Consider the following 26869-nt stretch of genomic DNA (forward strand, 5'->3'; position numbering starts at 1 on the left):
GCAGCTATATATGCTCTTTTATTAACCTCTTCCCATATATCAGAAGTTAAAGATATAATACCCCCATATTGTTGCAAATTCATAATTAATTGTTGTTTTAAATTATTGAAATATTGTATTGTATCGGCACGAAGAGTGTTTCGACTTATCCCAACGTACCTTGGTTGCAGATATTCTTTCACGAATGAGACGAAGTGTTGGTTGTCTGCAATAGCCGGAGGCAACTCAGTGGCGGCAACAAATTTTGCCATTCCAGTTCGAGTATTATCTTACGAATACACCCAAGTGGATAGGGGTGAAGTCGTAGAACCGGCGCTTGGATTGCCAAATTGTAACCGTGTTTGATCAGCTGGAAGAAATCCATGTCTGGCCGCACATGCTTTGTAGTGGCAGTTGAGATGGGTGGTACCAATAATAACCAATTCCTTTTTACCATGCCAATCTTTGTTGGCAGTATTTACATACTACCTTAGATTCTGCAAGGCCATCGATGACTTTTCCCGTTGAAATCAACTTAAAGTGATCCCAATATTTTTCTTTTTATTTTTTTTGCCCTTTCATTTTCCCCTCCCATTCGGAATGTTTAATTCGGCATCTTCATCCTCATGTTTCATTTCGGGAACGTTAATATCATCCAAATCAATTGGATTATGGCTTCCTTGGCCGTGTATGTGAACTCATTTAGACCAATAAATTCATTTGAAAATTGACTTTGCGACGTTCTAGGCGGTTCACCATGTGACCCACATCCTGTATCGAATAAACTTTCAACAAATGAGCGTTGATCCATTTGTTTTATTGTTTATGATGAAATCCAAATATAATAATTAGAAAAATATAAATGTAGTGAGAATTGAGAATTTGATGAATTGAAATTATAACTGAATAAACTGTAAAAAATCAATCAATATTGTATATTTTGCAGTACAAGAGAGTAAAAATTTGATAATTGATATATTAAAAGAGAGTTGAGAAATGAGAAGTAGTGATTGAGAGGAGATAATTCATATGGAAAAAAAAAGGAGTTGAGGGGTATTCACAGTAGAAGGAAAAAAAATTTCAGTGACCAAACGGTCACTGAAAAAGTGACCATTTTGGTCACTAACTCACGAGCCACGAGTGGCTCATCTTCGCTCCGCTTGCCCCAAGGCCGCTTGCGCTCGGGCTCTTGATTTTATGAGCCTGAGCCGCCCATGAGCCCTATTTCGACAAGCCGAGGGGCTGAGCTGTTGGGCATCCCTAGGTGCGGTTACCCAGAGTGTTGACTGCGCAGGTCGTTTGGTACGTTCCAAGCGGAAACTCTCTTTTACCTCCTCTTCCCTCAGCCGCCATCACCACTCCAAAGCTGGGAGTCAAAACAAGAAAGAACTAGACAAACCCAACAAACCATTCAACATGGACAGCACTGATGAGAAAATTAGAGAAGAAGAGAATAAGCAGATGGAAGCTCCCAAAATGGCTTCTTTTGATCTCAATGATTTTGCAATAACTAAAGAAGGGGAGGCCAAGATATTAATGCATGCCAAAAATGAAGTCTTTTTCAATAAAAGCCAGGTCCCCTTTATGGTTTTTTTTTTTTTTTTTAAAAGTTAATTATTTTGTCACCTACAGATTGTGTTTGCAGCAAATTAATATCTTAATTGAAATAACAGTTTATTGCTGTTAAATTGTGTGCTTCAATGAATTTGATTATTAAAGCGACCAGGTTTATATTTTTTGTTGGGTTTTATGTTCTCCTTTTCATAATTGGGTAATTGTAGAATGTGATATCTGTGCAGCGTTTTTTGTTCTACAATTCAAGTTTTTGGCTTCTTGCTTTTTGAATGCTACTAACGTTTTAGGAATCCGATGCTTTCAACTCTGATATAACCCCGCCTACAATTTTATCTATATGTCTCATATTACAGATTTTTCATTTGCTTCCGAATATCAGCATTTTAGGCTGCCGCAGTTGCTACAAGAAAAGACCTAACATTGCTCATTGTTTCCAGTTTTACTGCTAACATTATAGAAAAATACACCCAACAACCTGTAAATCCGACAAAAGATCTACGGACAATTTAAATACAAACCCAAAACAAAAAACATCAAAAAATTTACTTGTTATAACTTAGAAACTACAATTAAAAAATCTCGAAGCCAATTATGATTTATTTTTTGGGGTTGAATTCGTCCCAAGCTTCAATCAATGTGACCATTGCATCTGCAAGCTTCACAAAATAGGAGTCTATTTTGCCAAGCTTTTCCTTAACCTGTTTAGACAGTTCAACATAGCATTCTGAACAGTTGTGCAGTCCTTTGAAAGTGTTGCTGCTTGGAAGAACGGAATGATTTCTTCTTGCCAGAAGATGCCATGGTATTCTTTTTTAAGGTTCACAAATGGGTTGCTGGCTTTGCTATGCCATATGTATGAAAACCCCGTTTTGACTCCCAATCCAAGATGATCACAAATCACCTACACAATCCAGAAAAATGGTAAGAACTGACTACTATTTTGTACTTTTTTAGCAGACATTGTGGAAAAAAGTCTATAAATTTGGTGTATCCGGCAATGATTTGAACATAGTGGTAAAAAATATTCGTGTAGCCGACCCCAAATTTATTGGGAACAATAGAAAAATGTGCAGAGATTGAACCTTGATGCACCAGCCAGCCCACATATCGTCGTATTGTCCAATCAGTTGGCCATCTCCCATTAGCCCAAAGTACATTGCGGCACCGATAAATCGCGGTCGAATGCCAAGTTCATTCCACACATGGGAAAGAGGGTGCCCTTTGGTATTGTCAAGACTGCATCAACATACCTTAAAAACAAGAAATGAGCTCAAGAATCGTGCTTCAAATGAACGCGTAAAAGAAGAATGCCAACTTCATATGTAGTTTTGGGTTAAAAGTATGATCTATCTTGTATTTCTCTCACAAGGCTTCACAAGTTGTGTAGGTGCTGTAAGTATTATGCCCTAGGTCCAATCAACTTTGGACATAAATACTTTTGATATATAATTAATGCAATTTAATGGCAGATTTATTATTTAATTAATAGACAATTAAATAAATAATAGAGTCCGTAGATTCAAATCTTCATAGTTTGTTAATCACAAAGAGTTGTGATTATGAGATACAAATTACATCTAATTGAATCTTAAATCGTTAGTGGTCGTAAGTAATAACGAGATATGGATATTGTTATTACGGATAGACCATCACGTGTGACATTTCTTACTTGTGAAGTAAGTAGCTGATCTCATAAGCTAAAGTGTGGTGACGCTGAAATGAACACGTTGATATTTTGTTATAGAACAAAACATTGGAGATCCGCCGAGAGATTCCACATGGATAACTATCTAAGTGTCAGTGGTTAATCTCTAACGTTCGATAGTGGGATTGGTCCTTTTGACTTGAGATCGTCATAGTACCTTATATGAGGACAATCATGTTTTGACGGTGTTGGATGTTGCTCTGCCAAGGGCTGCTAATACAACATCGTTCGGGTATATCAATAATCATATGAAGGTTGTGAATGACCAATAGAGGGTTCGTCACTCTTAGATAGTAAGAGATTATGATCTGCGTTTCATTCAATTAAGTCGATAACGAAATCTTTGGCCAAGGTGTACTCATAAGTCGAAAAGGAGTTTTCGATTTATATTGACTTAATAGTGGAGTGAAAGGTATGATCGATAATCGAGATTGACACACTTCCATATCTCGTAATTGATCGGATCATATTGACGAAGGGATTATAGTTTCACGGTAAACGAACGAGTTTGGTTTTATCATACCACATGACATTTCCCGTCACATGTATTGCCCTGATACATTGCTAGATGTCAATTTGGGACGGCGAGTGTGAATTTGTGATGAATTAAAAGAGTGTTTAATTTATCAGTTTTGATTAGATCAAAATAATATTTCACGTCGTTAGGCATCGTGGTCGAGAACCTAATGGGTCGCACACAAAAAAGAATTGGAAGATTGCAAATTATCAATTAATTAATTTAACAATCGTTCGATGAATTAATTAATTGGATTGATTATTTATATCCCCAAATTAATTGATTAATTAATTCACGGACTGGATTTAATTAAATGGATTAATTAAATATTGGACCGGATCGGGCCGAGCCCGTTTAGGTTTATATAAATATATGGTTAGGGTTTAAGATTCATATGGTTTTCATAATTCTTGCTGGTACAAGAGGAAAAACCCTAGTGGTTGCAATCTATTTTCTGTGTGGATTTCATTGGAGACTGAAAAATTGGACAGATGTGGGAGACAGATTCAAGTTGCTAGAACAAAAATAACGCAAAGAAATTTGCAGAATTCTTCAAAGGTACAATCTTTATCACGATTTCTATCTAAACACAAAGGGATTCTCGGTGGGAATCGAAATAATTTTAATTTTTCGCTACCCATGTATAAGTAAATTTCCAACAGGTGCATCATAATCTGGAATGTTCATCCAGAGGCCATGAGAAACAGCTATTGGCACGCCCTCGCGAAGGTTGAAAGGGTATCCCCAATCAAAATCACGCCCTCACGAAAAGGATCATTCAAGGTATTAAAGAAATTTGATGTTGAAGGGGAAAGTAAATTCTTGATATGCTATGCAAGGGCATTGATTTCTTTCCCAGAAGGGTCTTTTACAACCTAAGGAACCGTTCAGTATTTATGCATGTGTGTGCATAGGCTTTTCTCGGTAGACGAATCAACAGTTTTCATTTGCAATACAAGCTCTTTTGGGACTCAAATTGGACACGATTTTGACCTACTTTCAGACTCTTATAAATAGAGAACGTGGATTGCACATTAAAAAAACCTCTTTTACCTCTTCATACACAATAATATCATCAAATTCATTAGGAACAATGGGCCAATTACTATATTTTGATAGAGGAGATCAAGCCCTAACAAAAATTAAAGGCCAATTACATCAAAAAATTGAAGAATTCAATTTTGGACTTGAAGATCAATATCTTTGTATTCTTTCATGATCCGGGTGATTTTTTTTTTTCCTTTATTTTTCTTGTAATTTATATATTGATATGCTAGGCTAGATCCACATTTGTATTGGATAAAGATGAACCATATTCGTTATTTATTTCTAATTTAAGACTAGTAATTTAGTTTAATTTATGTGTTTCTTAATTAATTTTGCATATCTATTATATTATTTAATTGATTGGTCACTAATTAGATAATTAGTTGCTTGTTGTAGTGTTGGAAAACTTAAAATAAGTTTAGAACTCAATAAAATTAACACGTGCAATAGATGTTTGGAATAATATTTATCATGTGTACAATCATATTAATAATATAAAATTTAATGTGTTTTAACCATTTGAATTTGGGCTAGGAATAGATTCGAGTTGTGGTTGGGATATAATTAATTTGTTTTGGAAAAGAAAGTTCAATACATTAGTTTTATTGATTGTCATGAGCGCACGAACTGAACTAGATTGTGTATCAAGAATTGAAATAGATAGCTATAGACGAATTCTAGATCCAATACAATCATCCATAATTTGATAAAAATCAAACATCCATTACTTTGTTAGATTAATTTAGCAAAAATAAAATCAAAATCTCTCTTTTGTTTTACATAATTTGAACTCTATACATAACTAATAAACTTGAATTGAAGTTATTCCTAGTGGGACGTCACTCTATACATAATTTGAAGTTATTCATTGTCCATTGATCTGTTTGAATAATGCTGTTCATCTTTCTTAAAATCCTTTTAGATTTAAGTATATTTTTTTTTCCTCGCAATGGATGTTTGTTTTCTTTTCTTGCTTGTGGAATCTTTCTGTTTTTCTTTAAATAAGAAAACATCGGAATGCTATATGAAAAATGTAGCAAAGCTCGATGTTGAATTTACAGTTGAATAGGGGAAATTTTGCCAGTTGGGCATAAGAATGTGATTGAAGCTCGAAGGATTCCAAGGAGGATTTGCAAAAGGAATTTTGCAAAGGAGAGAATAAACAGGAGCATATAGGAGCAATATTAAATATGTATCAATATCTGAAAAAGTAATTTTTATGGGAATGAAAGAAGAAGATTATATAATCAATCAATTCTTGAAAGAAGTAATATTTGGCTCGACTAATGAATTTTACAAATGCTTACAGTTATTATTAGCTTAATAATATTCACGCTATTAGATCTAAAAAGATACGAAAAATTATAAAGAACTTATATTGAGTGACAAGAGTGACCGTGAATGCTCAATTATAATAAATACACCACATGACACATGTTGAATACTTTTAAATGACTAAAATTGTACTTTTAAATTTGTTAAGCTTTAAGTAATTTTGAATTTCATCAAAATGACTGAAAACAAAATTTGGAAGTTTCCAATTCTACCAATTTCATAAAGATAATTATCTAAGAATTGAATCATTTGCTATTAAGATTAATTCTACAAAACCATCAAAGGAGACGAGACAATCTTAAGGTGTGTTTGATTACATTTATTTTCCATGGAAAATATCAGTTTTCCACCTAAATTTCTACTTGGAGTGTTTGATTACTATTTTTTTCCATGGAAAACATTTTCCAACTTTTGAAAATATGCCTAATTTTCCTTATTTTTAAGGAAAATATTTTCCTTGGGTAGATGTGGTTTTTATTTTCCACAAAAGATGGAAAATATTTTCTTTTCTAGGTGATATTTTCCATATCAATCAAACACACTCTTAGTTCAAGGAAAGGCATTTTTTTATTTTAAATAAATAATAACAATAAAATAAAGCTTTTAACCGTTTATGGTAACTTAGGCAACAAGCAACCATAGAAGCCCAACCTGAACAGAAGAATTTCCTTAGGGGCGACTCCGTCCGTTTATGGTAACTAAGGCGGCAAGCTTTTTCTGAATATATAGCCGTTAATCGTAATCCCCCATCCCATATACATTGGCCTTCTGTATCAATCAAGAAATCCCAACAATCCCATTATTTCAACTGAATCAATCTCTCGCTTACATTGCACAGGACACTCTCGGGTCGCACTCGCAACCAGCAATCCGCTTTGGCTCTCTCTTTCTAATATTAAATTCAATTTCTTGGTTGTTATTTGCTTTAATTCTGCTTTTGGTTGTTAAATCTAACGCTTTTTGCAGGCTTCTTCATTTTTCTTGTTTCAGTTATTCTTTTTTTGTTTGCAGGGAATTCTATTTCTCGCTCTCTTACTTTTTTAACTTCATATATCTTTTGTTGCTTGTGTATTTATTTTTGTGCTAACGGTAATGAAAATTCGAAGTGTTAATACATCTGCATCTTCGAACAAGACTCAATCGCAAAGCCCGCTTCAGGAACCGTTCCTTCAAACACGGAGTTCGTGGGAGAATGTATGTGGTTGTTTTACTATGTTTAATATTCTAGTATAGGACAGATATACCTATGTTAAGAAACTTACTGGAATTGGGAGAAAAAGAAAGAAAAATTAATTTGAAATTGGTCATGTTTTTCCGAGATCACACTTCCGTCAATTGCATTCAATGATTTTCGATTTAATTATACAAATTGGGTGGATTTTATTTGTTTTACAATGATGGGTGTTTGATATGATCGTTTTCAAATTGTCTCTTTTATAAGAGGGAAGAAAATAATTATCTTAAAATCGAGTATATATTTTTCCAATTCTGATTCCAAGTTCCACGCTATCTCATCTGCAATTATGTTTTTATGTTTTTCAATTTTATTAGACAAATTAGGTAGTTTTTATTTGCTTTAAAATATGTGTTTTGAATATGATTTATAATCTTAGGGTTTTGAAGTTGTCCGACAAGTTTAAATTGAACTCTGACACCTGTTTTTCTTCTGGGGTTTAAATTGGATTTTATAATGTGTTTAATTTATGTTAATTTTAGACCAACATAACTGTCTATCTGAAAATCAGGATGCTTTTGTTTTGTGCAGTTGGACTTGTTCATACCGAACAGATCAGCGATGAATTTTGACTACGCGCGTTACATGCTTGCAGAAGCAAGGAAAGGTAAGAAAAATCCTACGCTTGTCTCTCTATCAAGAGAGGCGTACAGAAAACAGATTGCTGAAGCCTTGAATATGAATAGGACGAGGATTCTTGCTTTTAAGAACAAACTGCCTACCCGCAAAGAGACAATTTCGAATGAGTTTGCATTGGAGGCCAAACCCTCAAAACCCAGTCGGCGTATTCCCAAGGTTAATGTTGTTTATATTGGTTTCATGAAATTTTATCCAATTGGATGGGAGAGTTTTTTACCATGAATGTTTCCTTAAAAAATATAAATCAACTCAATTCAATTTGTATATTTATGCAAACTTCAGAGAGGACTTTAAATGCTCGTCATATTGTGGATGATTACTACTTGAACCTGTTAGATTGGGGCAGCAGCAACGTTCTCTCCCTTGCTCTTGGAAATACCGTGTATGTGGGATGCATCTAAAGGTGCTACATCAGCACTTGTCACAATTGATGAAGAAAATGGCCCTGTTACCAGTGTCAAATAGGCTCCCGAAACAAACTGCCTACCCGCAAAGAGACAATTTCGAATGAGTTTGCATCGGAGGCCAAACCCTCAAAACCCAGTCGGCGTATTCCCAAGGTTATTGTTGTTTATATTGGTTTCATGAAATTCTATCCAATTGGATGGGAGAGTTTTTTACCATGAATGTTTCCTTAAAAAAGTATAAATCAACTCAATTTTCAATTTGTATATTTATGCAGACTTCCGAGAGGACTTTAAATGCTCGTCATATTGTGGATGATTACTACTTGAACTTGTTAGATTGGGGCAGCAGCAACGTTCTCTCCCTTGCTCTTGGAAATACCGTGTATGTGGGATGCATCTAAAGGTGCTACATCAGCACTTGTCACAATTGATGAAGAAAATGGCCTTGTTACCAGTGTCAAATGGGCTCCCGATGGACGGCACATTGCTGTTGGCCTGAACAACTCTGAAGTTCAGATATAGGATTAGACAGCCGCTAGACAGTTGCACTTATCCTCTAATATTTTCTGATCATTTATAAAGGATTGGACTCAGACTCAAATCTTGCTGGGTACCTCTATCGAATTAATTTGACATGGATAGAGGTCTATTTTGTCCAATCCAGTTGACCAATTTTAAACCTACAATTCGTTTAACAGGTCTTAGTATTGCATTAAATGCTTATTTTTATTCAATTCCAATGCAGCTGAGAACTTTGAGAGGCGTTCATGGGTCACGAGTTGGTGCTTTGGACTGGAACAATCACATTTTGACTACTGGTGGCATGGATGGTAAGATCATTAACAATGATGTTAGAGTGAGGGCATACGTTGTTGAAACTTATAGAGGACACACTCAAGAAGTTTGTGGGCTTAAATGGTCAGCCTCTGGCTCGAAGTTAGCAAGTGGTGAAAATGATAATTTTTTGCACATATGGGACAGAACCATGGCTTCATCTAATTCTCCAACATGGTGGCTGCACATGTTACAACCCAATTTTTCTTAGTCAAAAGTCCAGAGTTGAATTTTCAAAATCAAAGTCACATAGGGACTTAAATGAAATAAATGACTTTATTGGGACTTGAATTGACTAAAATATTTTATTGGGGTTTATTTTGCAATTGACAATATATGAGGGTTACATTGGATACAATTGGAAGTTGAAAATATACTTATACATTTTTGGAAAGTTTAGGATTTAAATGTTAGCTCATATTAGAGAAGAGGGACTTTTCTTACAATTTGGAGTTAGTGAGTTTTTAATGCCTTTGACCATCACTTTTTCTCTCATAAATCACACACACACACACTAGAAGAAAGAAAGAACCGGCAGAGAAGAAGAAAAAGGGAAAGAAATTGGGAAGAAAAAGAAGAAGAAAAGGAAGGAAAGGAAAAAGAAAGGAAAAGAGGTAGTGGCTATTCCAATTTCATTTTCAATTTGTCTAATTTCTTTAAAAGATATGGTATGTTTTATGCTTAGATTTTTAGAGTTTTGATTTTATTTGTTTAATTTTCAGATTTAAAGGAAGGAATATATATGTTTTCAAGTCAATATTTTTGAATTGGAGATGCTGTTTACACTAAGGTAAGAAATACCAATTTTGGGCAAAACCCAAGAATTTTCATTTGGGTTTTTGAATGAGTTTAGTTAATGGGAAAATTTGTAAGGATGAAATACTCATTTGAAGGCATGAATTTATGGATCAAGATGGGAAATTAAATTGGTTAAATTATGATTATTAATTTTACTAGTTTGGAAGAAGGAATTATTTTTATGTTTGGAGTGAAGATTATTGTAATGAATTAGCTATAAAGAAATGGACTAGAAAGTGGAATTAGTTTGAAGTGATTAAAGGAAATTGGGGAAAATATTATTGAAGTATCGAGAAGTCAAGTTTTAGTATTCGATTACTAGTATTAAGAAATACTTAGTATGGAAGTTGTTAAATTAGTTATTTGTAATTTATTACAGGTGGTGACGAAGAATTGGAAAAGCTTACCTTCCGGCCTAGTCTGTAGCTCGTATTGAGTGAGTGGATAAAACTTATTTATTAGAAATAAGTCTTCTTTAAATTTTAAAGTTATTTATTTTATAAAGTTGACTTCATAGCATGATTTTCAGAATAAAATGGATTTTATTATCGATTGCTTTTAAAGTTAAATTCAGTTTAGTTAAATTATTTTAGTAGCATGTTATATTCTTATTACATGTTTCAATATAGTTAAAGTTATTTTTAAAAACCACCAGAAAGTACCAAGGTGAATTTACCCCAATTTGCACTGATGTGAATGTGTTTCCACAGTGTATGACTAGTTATAGTGATTTTACCCGCTCTGCACTATCGTGAATGTGTTTCCATAATGTATGACCAGATTATCAGAGGTCTTTGGGACCCACTCTCGTACACACATAGGCTTTGGGCCGTGTACTAGAGTGATTAGCCTTTGGGGCAGTTCTGCGTACGTATGACCAGATTATCAGATTATCAGCTATCAGATTATCAGATTTGAATGGCTTGCCTTGTACATCGAGATTACTCTGTACATGTGTAAGGCTATTCATTGGGTACTCTTTTTGGTGTGATTTTTTTTAGTATTTATTCAATTTTCAGATTTCAGATTATGGAATTCAGTTAATTTAGTTTTCAGAATAAAGCTTTCAGCTTATAGTATTGACCAGTAGCAATATTTCATAGATTTTCATGAATATCAGATTATTCGTTAAATTTACATCTACTTATCTAGAATTACAGAATTTCGGAATTACATAATTTCAGAATTGAATAGCTTTGCCATGTCTATCGGTGTAAACCGATACATGAGTATAGTTATTTAGGTTACCTTTTTGGTGTGACTTTTCAGTATTATACAGCTTATCAGATTTCAAAATACAGAATTTAGCTTATTCAGTTTAAAGAATAAAGATTTAGCTTAAAGTACCGTGAATGATATTTTTATCATAAACCAGTTTTTAGAATGTTAACATAAATGGAAAAAGTATTTTTATTTACAAAATTATCCAATCACTGAGTTATAGGCTCACATTTTATTTTTTTACATTTTCTCTTATCAGATAGTAGCTGAGTTGAGCACTACTGGGCCAGTTGATCTATCGAGTTGAACTATAAATTGTCAAGCATTGTATGACTCATCTTGTCAGTTTAATGGTTCATATTTTGGAATAGACACCTCTTTTGGTCAGAAATTAATTCCATGTTTTGGGCCTGCTATGTTTTATATATATTATGCATTTTGGGTACTGTGGTTTATAAATTGTTGCAAAGGTTAAATTGCCAGTGTTGTATTTGAATAGTTGATTTTCTGTGAGCCAGTGTACCATATTTTAAACTATATGTATCTGTTTGGGATATTGGATTATATATTTCAGGTGGTTTTAGTCTATAATTCAGGGGGAACTCTGCCAAAATTTTTACAAAGCATATCATAGTCAATACAAGTCAATGTTGCCTTGATGGTGGGTCCGGCACTTAATTGGTATCTACCATCGGCGCACGACACGTGTCGGGTGTGTTAGGATGATTCGGGACGGATCGTGTCAGCACAGGCTCAAGGAACATACTGCTGCTGTCAAAGCTCTTGCCTGGTGTCCTTTCCAGGGTAATTTACTGGCCTCTAGTGGAGTTGGAAGTGACCGGTGCATAAAATTCTGGAACATGCACACTGGTGTGTGCTTGAACTCGGTTGACACTGGCTCACAGGTGTGTGCTTTATTGTGGAATAAAAATGAGCGTGAATTGCTTAGCTCTCACGGGTTTACAAAAATCAGCTCACTCTCTGGAGATACCCCTCCATGGTGAAAATAGCTAAGCTCACTGGGCATGCATCAAGAGTTCTTTTATGGTTCAGGTACTAAGTTGTATCTTATTCGAAGAGTAATGCAATGCTACCATCTTTTAACATCTTAAATCTAATCCTTTTCTTGCTGTCTTTGATTTAGAGCCCGGATGGATGCACGGTTGCATCAGCAGCAGGAGATAAAACTCTGAGGTTTTGGAATGTTTTTGGGACACCTGAAGCGGCAAAACCTGCACCCAAGACAAATTCAGAGCCATTTGGTCACTGCAACATTCGATGATTGGAATGAGAAAGCAAAGCAGATTCTTTACTGCATGAAATTCTAAGATCGAAGAAAACAAAAATGATTAACAGTTGTTCTCTTTCATTATTCTTTTAAGCTACACAAGTCCATAGGTACAAATTATTGACAATGCCCTTTAATGTATTCATTCCACTATATGTTTTAAGCTAACTATTTTCTATAATTTCCATTTTCTTACAGGGCGTTTCTACGGCCAACTGCTCATGAGGAGTTCTGTAAATTGTTGCTTCCCTTCTGAAGCCTGTGCTCTGCTGTAGGCTTGTCATTATTTTCTTTCTTCAAGTTGTTAATGTTAATGCATCTCTTGAGAAGGCTTTGTCGGCTTCCGGGCTCAGAGCCTTAAGATAAGCACGTGAAGTTGATGGGATTGGTCAAGTTGTGGCCCTGAACAACGAAGGAGGTGAATCATGTTTTTAATTATAATTAGAAATTTCATTTTAATAAAAAGTCATTTATTGTTTTATTGCCACGCAGAATATTTTTAAAGTGTCATCATCTAGATGAATTAATTCGAATTGAGAACTTGATGTGCCCAATATTGCCCACATGTGTTTCCCATTTGCGTACACTGGGACTGAGGGTTCAAAATTCTTTCATTTTTTCATAATTTGCATCATGAAGCATGTTTAGAGAGAATTTATAAACGGTTAAAATTATAAATAGATAGAAATGAGTGGTGGATAAGTGGATGCTACTTGTGAGTCCTTGACATGTGTGGATAAAAAGTGGCTTTGAGTGTCTATAAACAGTTTATAAACATGAACCAAACATAGGCATAGTCTGATTTTCCCCATGCGTGTTTCCCGTTTGCATATAAAGGGGCTATGAGGGGGGCAAAATTTTCTTTAATTACTTTTGAATTTGCATATTGTCTGCAACCTGACTTGGTTTGTAAATCAGAAGAGCTAATGTCGTCCCCTTGTGCAACTTCTGTTGAAGCTTGCAGGAGAAACATAAAACTTAATGGTTCAGTGGCATGCTCAAAAGTGGTTAAAATTATACATAGATAGAAATATTGCCGTGAGATGGCTTTGAGGATCCTTCTTGCCAGCATTGAGGTATTTTATCTTATGAAGTTCTCAGTGTAAATTGTTCAACCATTTTGTACCATAAGCTATTTATGTGTTCAAAACAAGGTCTAGATAATTAATCCTGGATTGTCTATCCTACTTTATTTGTGCCACTATAAGCTTTCTAAATTTCCCTTTGTTATTGTCTACTTCATTGATCATTATGTTGGCTTTGTGGGGTGATATTGTGTAAACATGGAAAGGGAAACAAAGCTTCCAATTTATATTAACTTATCTCAAAGTAATTTCAGAGATGAACTAATTGCCATCTTGTATTTCTTCATTTTTTTGCTCCTGCCATTTGACATTGGATTAGGAATGATGATAGCTTTTCTAGAAATTGGACCAGGTCCCATTTAGGGTATCTATAACTACATAACCTTGGCAGTAACTCTGATCTTGATCTTAATTGTTACGCTTTTGATATTTTTTCACTTACTGGAAGGCTATATGTTCTGTGTAAAATCCTTCAACAATCTGCAATTAATTATTCACCAGAGGCATTATGTATGAAGGGTTTACAGGGTGCTTTTTCTATGCTCATTATGATAATCAGTTTTGTGATGTTGACTTAAAGAATCATTATTGAGTTCTCTTTAGGTTTCCAACTGAGCCTTGGTTTTGTACGTTCTCCATCCAAAAAGGGATTACTTGTTGGATTATTAGATGTCCTAAAATGGGAGTCTTCTTTAACAAGTCGGTTGAAATAGTTGATGACTCCTGATCCTATCCCTCTTGAAATTTTTTGAAAGATTATATGCCATTTATCATATTGAAATGATCTTGTCTTTTAACTCTCACGCTAACTTGTACTAGTGGTACATTGTTCCAGTGTTATATGTTCAGATGGATTTCTATGTGTGCGTATTTGTTCGTGTATATTCGTTAATGTTTACTGCTCAAGTTTGCTTTTCATATTATCAAGAAGAGTGAGTTGCATGACTGGCATGATTAGACTGTACATTATTTCCTCTTAATGCCACTAGTCTAGATTTGCATGTCTGATTTTTGAAGTGATTGTTTGCAGATCAGCAAGTGCAATGAAGAACACTCCTTTAAAGCTTTCATATGTTTATCAGTGCATTGATTGTGATTCTTTTCATCTCCAGCCAATTGGAAGGACTGTATCCAAGGTATGCATGTTTATACACAAGGCTTCGGTATATTTTGATGCTGCATAAATTTTAGCTGGCATGAATGACAAATGAAATTTTAAAGTTTTTGTGGTCAGAAAAGGTTCATGATATGGTATTGCATGGTTTACAAATTTCAAGTACCTGCAAAATTGTCTTCAGTGAAGCTATGCAACTGTACATATTTTTTGCTATATGCCTGCATGCATTAGGAACCTAAAGGCTGATTGATTTGAGCATTTCATTTGGAGCACTTCATAAGTAATATTCTCTTTTTGGTAAAATACAATGTCATATGCAACTTATCTTTTCTACAACTAGTATACCTTCTGATTTTTTTGCCTTTTCCTTTTTCTTCTATAGAATGCCAGCATTAGATATCTCCACGGATTTGGCCCTGTTGCTCCCCAAGAGTGCAGCGATTGTGGAAAGAAAGATAACATGGGTGGGCCCATATGCTCCCATACATGACCAAGAATGGGAGAGTGCCATTCTAGCAAATATCTCTTTCTCCACCCTTTGGTCTATTTTTCACTGCCCATGAATATTCAATTTTGCCTTGGTGATTAAGTCTTATAGCTATCTGATTTTGATTTCAATCCATTCCCAAAACCCATTCTACCTTCAAATCTTTGTTTTGGAGCACGCACACCGGTGTGTGTGCTTGAACTCGGTTGACAGTGGCTCACGGGTGTGCTTTATTGTGGAAAAAAAATGAGCGTGAATTGCTTAGCTCTCACGGGTTTACAGAAAATCAGCTCTCTCTCTGTAAATACCCCTCCATGGTGAAAATAGCTGAGTTCACTGGGCATACATCAAGAGTTCTTTTTATGGTTCAGGTAGGTACCGAGTTGTATCTTATTCGAAAAGTAATGTAATGCCACCATTTTTTAACATCTTAAATCTGATCCTTTTCTTGTGGTCTTTGATTTAGAGCCTGGATGGATGCACGGTTGCATCAGCAGCAGGAGTTGAATGTTGGTGTTAACTGTTAATGTTCACTAAAAGAGAAAGAAGGGTAGAATTTATTCACCAAGACATCAACTGATGTAGCACCAATAGGAAAATTAATAGAGAAAGAGAAAATCAACGAATATGAAGAAGAAATCAGGGAAAAGGATGATAGAAGAAGAAAATAGGGGAAGAAGAAAATTTCACCACAAGCTACCAAATATCTTTATTCAATCATCAACTGAAAATAAATTACAATGCAAAGTAGTTTAAATATTAAAAACCTAAACCCTAACTAGATTGGGCTTGGGTCAATATAAACCTAATAAAAATCCAAATCAATAAAGTCCACAAAATGAAATAAGGTCCAACTAGAAATAAATAAAAACGACTGGATGTCCTCATCAACTCTCCCGGGGTGGGAGAAAACTCGGCCCTGTCGAGTGGATATATCAATATAGGTTATAGTCAATCGTCCAACCATAAGTTGAGTGGTTGGGCAAGCTTCTTCCGGTGTCTGTAGAAATGTGTCAGTGGATGTCTGAATCTGGTGTCCTCACCAACTCCCCTTAGGTGGACGGGAGGCGATCTGGGCCAAGGAAGATCCTGCTGATTCCGATAAAGCTCCAATAAATCTGGATTCAATTGCTGTAGTGTCTCTCTAGAGATCCATGTACAGTCAGAATCTGGTCGACCAACCCAACGAACAAGAAAGTGCTGAATTTCTCCATAATTAGTTAACACAGTTTTTCATCTAAAATAGCATCAATGTTATCTTTGTGTGCTGTGAGAGGTGGTAGTGGGTTAGAAGGGGCCAAAGAATCAAAGAATCAGGGTCAAGGTCCACAAAAGGAGGTAACAGAGGATCATCTGAGGGAATGAAATGGCCATTATAAGCAGCTAAGTCATCAACATTGAAAATAGAGTGGTAACCAAGGTGAGGTGGAATGTCAACAACATATGAATTTGGACTAACTTGCTTTAAAATTTTAAAAGGGTCTGCACTACGGGCTCGCAATTTGAGACGAGTTCATGTAGACGCCGCTCTAACCTAATGCTGACCGTAACATAATCTCCAATGCTAAACTCAACACGTCGTTTATGTAAATCAGCTTGGAGTTTATATTTTACATTACTAGCTTCAAGTTGTTTATTGATCTCAATATGCAAATCACGAAGATGTTGTGCAAATGCTTTACTAACATTAACACTCTAGCCTGTGGGGACATAGGAATGAGATCTAACGGCTTCCTAAGCTTATACCCGTGAACAGCTTCAAATGGACTCATACCCATTGAACGATTCATGGAACTGCTATAAACAATTTGAGCTACAGGAATGATCAAATCCTAATTTCGAAGACAACGTAATAGTTTACCAAGACTTCGATTAACTACTTCAATTTGAGGGTGGTAGGCCGTAGAAAATTTCAATTCGGTACCCATCTTTTGCTACAAAGTCCTCCAAAAATAGCTAGTGAAACGAACATCCCTATCGGACACAATGGTCTTAGGAAGCGCATACAATTTGACAATCTCATTAAAGAATAACATGGCAACCTTGGACGCATCTGAAGTCCTGCTACAGGGGACAAAATGAGCCATTTTCAAAAAACGATCGACAACCACAAAAATAGAATCACGTTTTTTTTGGGGTGCGTGGAAGTCCTAATACAAAATCCATACTAACATCTTGCCAAGGACAATTGGAGACGGGAAGAGGAGTGTATAGGCTTGTGTTTTGTCTATTCTGTTTGGCCAATTGACAAGGATTACACGTACTAACAATCTTAGCCACATCTTTCTTCAAACTAGGCGAATAGAATTGGCGTTCAACTTCCTCTATGGTCTTATTACGCCCAAAGTGACCGGCTAAACCTCCTGCATGAATTTTCCTCACTATGAAATCTAGCATTGAAGTTCGAGGGATGTACAATTTATTGGCTCTAAAGAGATAACCCTCCTCAAGTCGGAAGCCATCTGTGGTGTCTGATTATCTCCCTTGCAAATCAAGAAAAATATCTTTAAAATTGGGACATGCCACGTAATCCTCCTTAAGCCTTTCAAAACCGATGATCTTGACACTCATGATCGATAAAAGGGAGACACGATGACTTAATGCATCAGCTACTTGATTCTCCACGCCCTTCTTGTGTTTTAAAACAAATGAATAGGCCTGCAAATATTCAATCCAACGACCATACCTAGAGTTAATCTTTTCTGGGAGTTGAGGTAACGGAGGGCCTCGTGGTCCGAATAAAGGACAAACTCCTGGGGCAACAAATAGTGACGCCAATGGCGCAAAGCCTGGACCACCGCATACAGTTCCTTATCATAAGTTGAGTACCGTTGTTTGGCCTCATTTAACTTCTCACTGAAGTAGGCAACAGGGTGACGACCCTGACTCAAGACTCCGCCTATACCTACCCCGGAGGCATCACATTCAACTTCAAAGACTTTGGAAAAGTCGGGAAGACGCAATGACAGGAGCCTCCATCATTCGCTTCTTGACCAACTTAAAGGCCTTAGCTACTTCTTGTGTCTAATAAAACTCCCCTTTCTTCATGCACTTCGTAATAGGCGCCATAATAGTGCTAAACCCCTTGATAAAACGATGGTAAAATATAGCTAAGCCGTGAAAGCTCCTGACGTCATGAATAGTCTTAGGTTCAGGCCAGTCAAGAATCGCCTGAACCTTGGCAGAGTCAACAAATACCCCTATTGAAGAGACAATGAACCCCATGAAAACAATTGTATCGGTGAAGAAAGAGCACTTCTTGATGTTAGCATACAGATTAGTTGCACGTAGGGTAGAGCAAACTTGTGTAAGGTGGTCACGGTGTGAATATCATCAAAGTAGACAACAATAAACTTGCCCATGAAAGGTCGAAGAGTTTGTGTCATTACCCGCATAAAGGTACTCGACGCGTTGCTTAGCCCAAAAGGCATGACTAGCCATTCATAAAGACCATCTTTCATCTTAAAAGCAGTCTTCCACTCATTACCTGGACGAATTCTAATCTGATGGTATCCACTCTTCAGATCAATCTTCGAAAAGATTGTAGCACCAACCATCATATCTAGCATATCATCAAGTCTAGGAATGGAAAAACGATACTTCACCGTGATCCTATTGATAACGTGACTATCCACACACATTCTTTAAGAACCATCCTTTTTAGGCGTCAATAGGGCAGGGACAGCACACGAGCTTAAACTCTCACGAATGAATCCTTTGTGAAGGAGGTCATCCACTTGCCTTTGAAGTTTAGCGTGCTCGGTAGGATTCATCCTATAATGAGGCAAATTTGGAAGGGATGCCCCTGGGATAAAATCTATGGCATGTTGAATGTCCCGTAGAGGAGGTAGATGATCAGGGAGGTCATCCGGAAAGACATCTCAAACTCTTGAAAGAACGACTGGACTTCAGCGGGGCTCTCTATTATGGAGTTAGATGAAACCTCCATGACTACTAAAGCGAGCACAATTGAGTTACCAACAAGTGTACGCTCAAACTCCGTAGGACTAATGATATGCAATCCCTTTCGTTCCACACTCTTCTTCGTTTCCTATGAGCCAACAGGCTTTGGGGACAGTGGGTTAAGGTAAATCTTCTTTCCATTAAACATGAAGGAGCAAGGATTGGATCGACCATAGATGGTTACATCTAGGTCAAACAACCAAGGTCGTCCCAAGATGATGTGTTCGACATCCATTGAAATGACGTCGCACCATATATGGTCCTTATTCTCGACGAACTGGATAGGGACTAAACAACGCTCATTGACAGCTATAGAAGAGGTATCAACCCAAGAGACGCTGTATGGTTGAGGGTGAGGAACTGGCTTCAACCCTAGACAGGATACAGTAGCCATCGAAACTGCATTAATGCAACTGCCACCTTTCACAATAACTTTCCAGTCCTTGTTATTGATCTTGATGTAAGTGTGGAAGATGGCATGACGATGCCAATCATCAGCATTCCTAGGCTTGGTAAGAGTTCAACGGACGACACCGACTCTAGGCGTATGTGGAATAAGGGGACTAGCCTGAATACAACCTAAGAAGGTATCTTCACTATCCTCCAAGTCATCAAACTCTTCCAACTTAGGTTCATAAACTTGGTCCTCCAATGGCTCGTCAACTATACCTTCACGCTCTTCCATAACTAGGGTTTGGCTAGGACACTTAAAAGAAATGTGACCAAAACCCTTAAGTTGAAGCATTGCAAACGGGAGGGCGCCCTTGGAACCTCAGAACCTATACCTTTACTATATGATACATGGGTAGCATTAGAAGGATAAGGCCCTAGAATAGACTTAGGGAATGGAGTAGATGCAGAAGAGATTGCAGTGTGAGTGTCACTACGAGTTCTATACGGTGTCCTAGTCACTAACTCGTAATCCCGAACGAAAGAGTGGTCAAGAGTGGTGACGCCTCTAAGGACAAGCTCACGCCTAAGGTCATCTCTTAGGCCTTACCTAAACCTACTCAAAGTCATGACCTCATCCTTAATGACCTGACATCTTATTCAAAACTCATCAAACTGCGCGACGTATTCGGTCACAGGTCGATTGCCTTGCGTAAGTGTGTTCCATTGATCCAGCAAGTTACCCCTGTAAGACTGAGGTAAATATTTTTCTTGAAGACGACGCTTCATTTCATCCCAGCTCTCAATAGAGGGAGCATGACGCCTATCCAGAAGGTCCTCAACACATTCTCAAAAGAGTTGAGCAGTGCCAGTTAATTTGAAATTGGAAAATTGTATCTTTCGATCTTCCGGGACCCCATACCAAGCAAAGAAGCGATCCATATCTCTAACCCATCGATTGAATACACTAGGATCTAGACAACCATCAAATGTAGGGCATCTAACTTAATGTTTCGAAAAAGGCGCAAATCGTGGAGAGGGGGAGATTGTGTACCATGACAGTGATATTCCCACTCTCGTCCACGAGCCTGATTTCCTTCCCTATGATCATAGCTGATGTGGTGTTGACCACGGACGAAGTTGAGGTCTATTAATGGAAGCTTTAGAGTTTTTAGTTTCAGTCAAATATGGGGTTGGATCAAAAGTGTTCAACCTAACGGCTAGGGCTCTATTCTCCTCACGAGTAGCGGCTACCTCAGTTTAGACAGCCGTTAATTGATTTTGTATTTGTGCTAACTATCGGGTGATGGCCTCAATTTAGGACGAATCCATGGCAAGGGTACTAGAACTAGAGGTAGTAACACGACCACCACGCAAATGCATACAAAGTAACACTAACTAAGTGAAATGCACTACTAAGATCAATAAACAATAGGTACCAATAGTAAAATAGCAATTTTTTTTTAATTTTTAAGTTACTGAAAAAAAGATGGGATTACGTAGGGTCGAACATGGGAAGCTAATAATACTGATACAAATAAAATAGAAAGCAAGGATACAAATGACTATTCGAAAGGTCTAATCACGTGGGGGTAATCGGAGAACAATGGATGTGAACTCACAAATTCTGATCAAGTGAATTTTTAAGGCTACAATTATCAAATAACAGCAACACAAGTAATGTAAATGATGTGATCTTAAAATGAAGTAGTGTAAACCAACAATAAATAAAGGTTAAGGACTCCCTGTTGTTTAGTTGCTCAAATTGTTGACACGTGGGCTCTGGATATAATTGCGTCCTTTCCTTCGCTTCAGGTGGTTTCCTATGAATATGAGTGACTGCTGTTCTAGTTTTGCTGGTGGTGTATGTAGAAATCGTCCCTCTATTATGGTGTTGGCGGCGGCGGGTGGCAGTGGAGACGACTGTGACTTCTATCCTGAGTGTGGAAGTGAAGGGGTGTACTGCGTCTGGGTTGTGTATAGGTGGAATGATTTGTCTGGTGATTGTGGCTTATGGTGGCCATGGTGACTGAGAAGAAATGGGTTATGGGTTTGAATTGGATTAAGTGAGAGTGAGTTTTAACTAGGATTGTGAGTAATTTGGGCCACTAGTTTATGGCGCAAATGTCTTGATAAAAGGAATGGGCTCACAGGTAATAATTATATATGGGTATATGGATTATTATAGGGTTGGGTTAATGTAAGGTGGGCTGATCTTGTATGTAGACTGGATGTAAGTAGGGTTTGATTGTTAGGGATGAAATTTATGAAACAGCACACTTAGCAGCAGCAAACGCCTAAAACTCTAAAATTGATTTTTTTTTTGGGAAACTACAGAAAAAAATGAAATTCCGGGTGTGAACAGTAGCAATTTTTTTTTTTTTTTTGTGAAACCACTGAAAAATCTTTAAAAAAAACTGAAATTCTAGGTGTGAACAGTAACAAATTATTTTCTTTTTTCCTACTCAACTAGAAAGAAAATTTAACAAGAAAACTGCTGCTTCACAACAAATTTTTTTTGTTTGTGCTGTTCTACAAGTTTTTTGGAAAGAGGATAGGAAGAAAGTTTTGAATTGTAGATAAAAAAATTACCCAAGTTTTGGCTCTGATGCCAAATTTGATGTAGCACCAATAGGAAAATTAATAGAGAAAGAGAAAATCAATGAACATGAAGAAGAAATCAGGGGAAATGATGATAGAAGAAGAAAATAGGGGAAGAAGAAGAATGGGGAAGAGGGAAATTTCGTCACAAGCCACTAAATATCTTTATTCAATCATCAACTAAAAATTAATTACAATGCAAAGTAGTTTAAATATTAAAAACCTAAACCCTAACTAGATTGGGCTTGGGCCAATATAAGCCTAATAAGAATCCAAAACTATAAAGTCCACAAAATGAAGCAAGGTCCAACTAGAAATAAATAAAAACGACTAGATGTCCTCATCATCAACATTCCTGTTGATGCTCCCAAAGTCGTTACATAAAATATTGACAAATTTGTATTCTTTGTGTTTGTGAATTCATGTGAATGCATATAATTATTGCGAGTTGTTTGATATTATTCCTCTTAGAAAAGGAAACTGTTTTTATGTTGGGTCAATATATTTAGTTTTCCTCTTTGTATTTGGTGAATTTTGCTTTGAAAATAATGTGATGGCCATGGAAATAGATCTAGAAAAATATAGTATTCGATTGTTTTTAGTCCATTCTTAAGTGAGAGAGTATCTCTTTCTGATTTAGAAGATTTTCATTTAAAATAACATTAATGTATGTAGAAGAGTATGTGGTTAACAGTTTTTTGAGATCCTTGATTAGCTCGTGATATGATTTTGTTAATTTCGAGTGTTTGTTAATTAAATAAAAACTTGCACAGTGTTCCAAGTCTTTTAATTGTAAGATGGTTGAGAAGTTTTATTTTTATCATTTTTAGGTTAATCATTGGATAGAAGTCATATACCTTGCCTTCTAAATTGAGTCTAAAGTTAAAAAAGAAAGGAAACGAAGTGATATGGCATTAATTCAGAATTAAGCAGGAGATATTGACAAGTACTTTAATAACAACAATGTGAATGAATTGACTGAGAATGAAGAAATGGTTCAACCTGTCAGAGTAAATGAAACAAATGGAAAGGAAGAAGACGATGTTCAATGTATAAATTTAAATCAAGAGGTTTTCGTTTCTTTGAATTTGGAGGATCATAGGAATTGGAAAACATTAATAAATAAAAAAAGAGGGACTATTTAGTTGAAATTGGTCCAAAAATAGTTTATAATATATTGTTTTCCAAAGATGGTGCAAATAGACATTTCAATTCTTCACAATAGAAGTGATTATTGCCAAATGGATAAACAATTGATAGAAGATGCTAATATATTTTTTGCTTTTGCCGCAAATTGTTTAAAACATCAAAAATTTCGATTAAAATTGGTCGACCAGGTAATAATGAATACAAATATTGGCATAAGTTGCATCAATTTGTTAAAAGTCATGAAGGAAATTAGGAGTATTTACGTTGCCTGACTAGTTGGATTGAATTGGAAAACATGCTTCAAACAAAAAATACAATTGATAAAAATGTACAATAAGCGATCTTGCGTCGAATGTGCTCTTACATTACTGGATCAAACTAGGAACAATTTCTACCATTTGCAAATAGAAGCCATTGTTCTCAACGTGAAACCTCTCATTATCTCCTCGAAATGTCGAGGTGTTTTTAACAAGTCTTTTCATAATAGCGTTATCATCGTTAGCACCTGTCGAGGTGTTTTCTTTCTGCATTGATCATCAATTGCAAGCTTGTATCAATTGTAATTTTTTCAAAGCTGTTTTCCAATCAATCCAATTAGTCATGCAACTTAAATACTCCTTATTTCCTCCATGACTTAAATATCAAATTATGCCAATCTTTGTATCCATCATTATCCAATTGACCAATTTTAGTTAAATATGCCTATTTGATAGTAATCGCTTATATTGTAAAGAATTAAAATGTCTATTTGCACCACCTTTGGAAAATAAGATGTCATCAACTCTTTTTGGACCCATTTCAAGTAAATAATTTCTCATTTTTTTATCAATACTTTTTCAATTCCTAGGAACCTACAAATTCAAAAGAAAAGCAACCCCCTTAATTTAAATTTTTATGTTGAACATCATCTTCTTCCTTTTCATTATTTCATGTACACTGGTTGAATCACTTCTTCATTCTCAGTCAATTCGTTCATATTGTTGCTATTAAAGTATTTGTCAATATCTCTTACTTAACTTAGAATTACTGTCATATCTTTTCGTTTCTTTTTTCTTTTTTGAGTACTGATTTATATTTAGGAAGCGTGGTATATAAATACTGTTCAATGATTAATCTAAAGATGATAGTAATAAAGCATCTCAACCATCTCACAATTGAAAACTTCAACATAATCACTATGTGTGCAGGTGCAATTGTTCCTACAATCAAGTGCTAACAAAAGCTAATATAACTTGACAATGATGCAATAAAGTCAATACTTCAATCTGATTGTATAAGCCATTGCTTTCTTGATAGGGATGACAAAAAAAGCCCATTAAACCTGATACTTGTAGGCCCGTCCTGTTCAGGGCTGGCATTACCTACTTAATCAGTAAATCGGGGTATTCGGGACGGGGGCAGATATTAAGGTACCCACCCGCCCCATTATTATTTTTAAAATTCTAATTTTCATTTTTTAACTTTTAACTTTTATCTTTTAAGTTGTATCAATTTTAGACCACACCTAATTAACTAAACCTTTAACCCAATGCCCACTTGCCCAAAATTAGATATTTAGTCTTTAGATTAGAGTCAGTTAATGAAGGAGTGACTGGGGGGTAACGAGGGTATGAGAGTTGAGGGATTTTTATTTTTATTTTTTTCATTTTCCACACAAGGTTGCGCACGGTGCATCTCTAGCCTCTCTTCTTGCCGACCACCATCGTCTCTGCATCTCTTGCCATTGTCGTTGCTGTCAACTTCGCCATCAATGTTTATTTGATGTACGTGATTTTTATTTGATGTTGTGTTGGTTTCTCGTTTCCCTTTGAGAAGACTTCTTATCCAGGCTCATTTTAAATCTTCGTTACTTTTCTTTTATATACTATGTGTTAATGCATTAGATTTATCATAGGAATTTTCATAGTAGTTTTTTTGCTTTTAGGTTATAGTGGAGTTATGATTATGCCCAAAGAATAATGCAGTAATTGTAGTATAGCTTTGGGATGTCGATTCCACAGGGAGATGGACAAATTGTTTAAAGGATTTAACAAACTAGGGTTTTTGTGGTTGTGAGAAGAATTTAACAATTTGAATGAAATTTAAATATCAATGCATACGATTAATGAAGCACCAGAATTCACTCTTTCGGATTGGATCAATCAACATCAACTATTCATGCATTTTACTAAAAGATTTAGGCTTTCTGATACACATTCCCACATTTGCTCATTGAAATGAGATTAAGAAACGTCCATATACATCAAGCATAAGGAAGTAAATAATCCACCAATGACATAAATGAAATTGAAACTCAACAATTATTTCGATCAATCGATAGAAAAAGCATGACTAGATCTATAATTAACCTAGTAAAGGTTAAATCAATCTCAAACAACTTTATATAAGCAAGAAACCTAGATCAATTTAATCTCACTTGTAATCCTGGAATTTAGATTTACTAAGAACATATTCCGCGCTTATTTATTGAAACAAGATTCAAGAAACGACAATATACTTTAAGCATATAGCAATAATCAAATCACGTCAATAAATTAATTGAATTTAATCTCAACCAATATTTTAGTCATTCAATTGGAAAAAAAACATGATTCAATCCATGAACAATTTAATAAAGGTTAAACAAACTTCAAAAGTATAAATATAAAGAAGAAATCTAAATCAAGGAATTGTTCATTAATGAAGGAGCTTGTTACATGAATGAAAAGATATAAAAATCACCAAATCCGATCGAGATCCTTCGTGGCTTCACCAAAGATTTTAGTTCTCCAAGGAATTCTTGAGCCAAAAGCCAAAGAAAAGTGGTGTGAAGATGAATAACGGCGTTCTGAGATGACATAGGGTCATAAAATCGTGTAGGAGATGTGTTTCCAGAAGTTTTGGACTAAAATTAGGGAACTAGAATTTTCGCCTCAGAAGTGAACCATGTGACCACATAGTATTAAGTGTTGCAGTTACATAGAACAAATATTTTCAACCATGAAGTTCCTTGGAGCCTTCTATGCGACCGCATGGTTTTTGAACTATACGACCGCATGGTTCAACCATTTTCTTCGCCAGACGAATTTTAGTACTTGGCCATAACTTTCTCTCTCGATATCCGATTAAGGTGATTCAAATTGTGTTAGAAAGCTAACTCAGAGGGATACAAATTTTCTTTAGATATCATCTTCCGATTCGATCATTTGACATGTCAAAAAGGGGTCCCAATATGAGGCTGAAAATCGGTGCATAACTATTTCGATTAGGAATTGATATATGATCATACTTTGATGATATTTCATCCCTTTAACTTTCTTCCTCATCCGCTTGACCTCTAACACTCTCGAATATTCATCATAAGGTTAGACATAAGTTTGGAGTATTTGTACTTTAGTCCGTGAACTTTCATTTTCTTCCACTTTGATCCTTTTTCGTTCTTTTCTTCTGACTTTCAACTTTTCTATTAAAATGCATCCTGAATCAAAATATAAGTATAATGAGTGTATTTTGGTACCA

General features: G+C 35.8%; 1 long non-coding RNA gene and 2 pseudogenes across 5 annotated transcripts; 2 read left to right on the forward strand and 1 right to left on the reverse strand.

Annotated features, from left to right (window-relative positions):
* Positions 1–395: 395 nt before the first annotated feature.
* Positions 396–26869, reverse strand: part of LOC111379065 — a 28468-nt pseudogene continuing 1994 nt past the window's right edge.
* On the forward strand, positions 6829–9827 carry LOC111379066 (annotated as a pseudogene).
* LOC111379067 lies at positions 9830–22823 on the forward strand. 5 transcript variants are annotated; one of them, XR_002699996.1, is made up of 11 exons: positions 9830–9886; positions 9995–10062; positions 10450–10506; positions 10851–11055; positions 11551–12344; positions 12436–12689; positions 12778–12997; positions 13544–13655; positions 14695–14800; positions 15164–15639; positions 15735–22823. It is a non-coding gene; the product is annotated as an uncharacterized LOC111379067 (long non-coding RNA). The 5 variants fall into 5 exon arrangements; XR_002699998.1 differs by having other exon boundaries at positions 10851–11026; XR_002699995.1 differs by lacking the exon at positions 10851–11055 and having other exon boundaries at positions 13537–13655.

Source organism: Olea europaea, unplaced genomic scaffold (genome assembly GCF_002742605.1).
Source record: "Olea europaea var. sylvestris unplaced genomic scaffold, O_europaea_v1 scaffold1928, whole genome shotgun sequence".
Classification (NCBI taxonomy): domain Eukaryota; kingdom Viridiplantae; phylum Streptophyta; class Magnoliopsida; order Lamiales; family Oleaceae; genus Olea; species Olea europaea.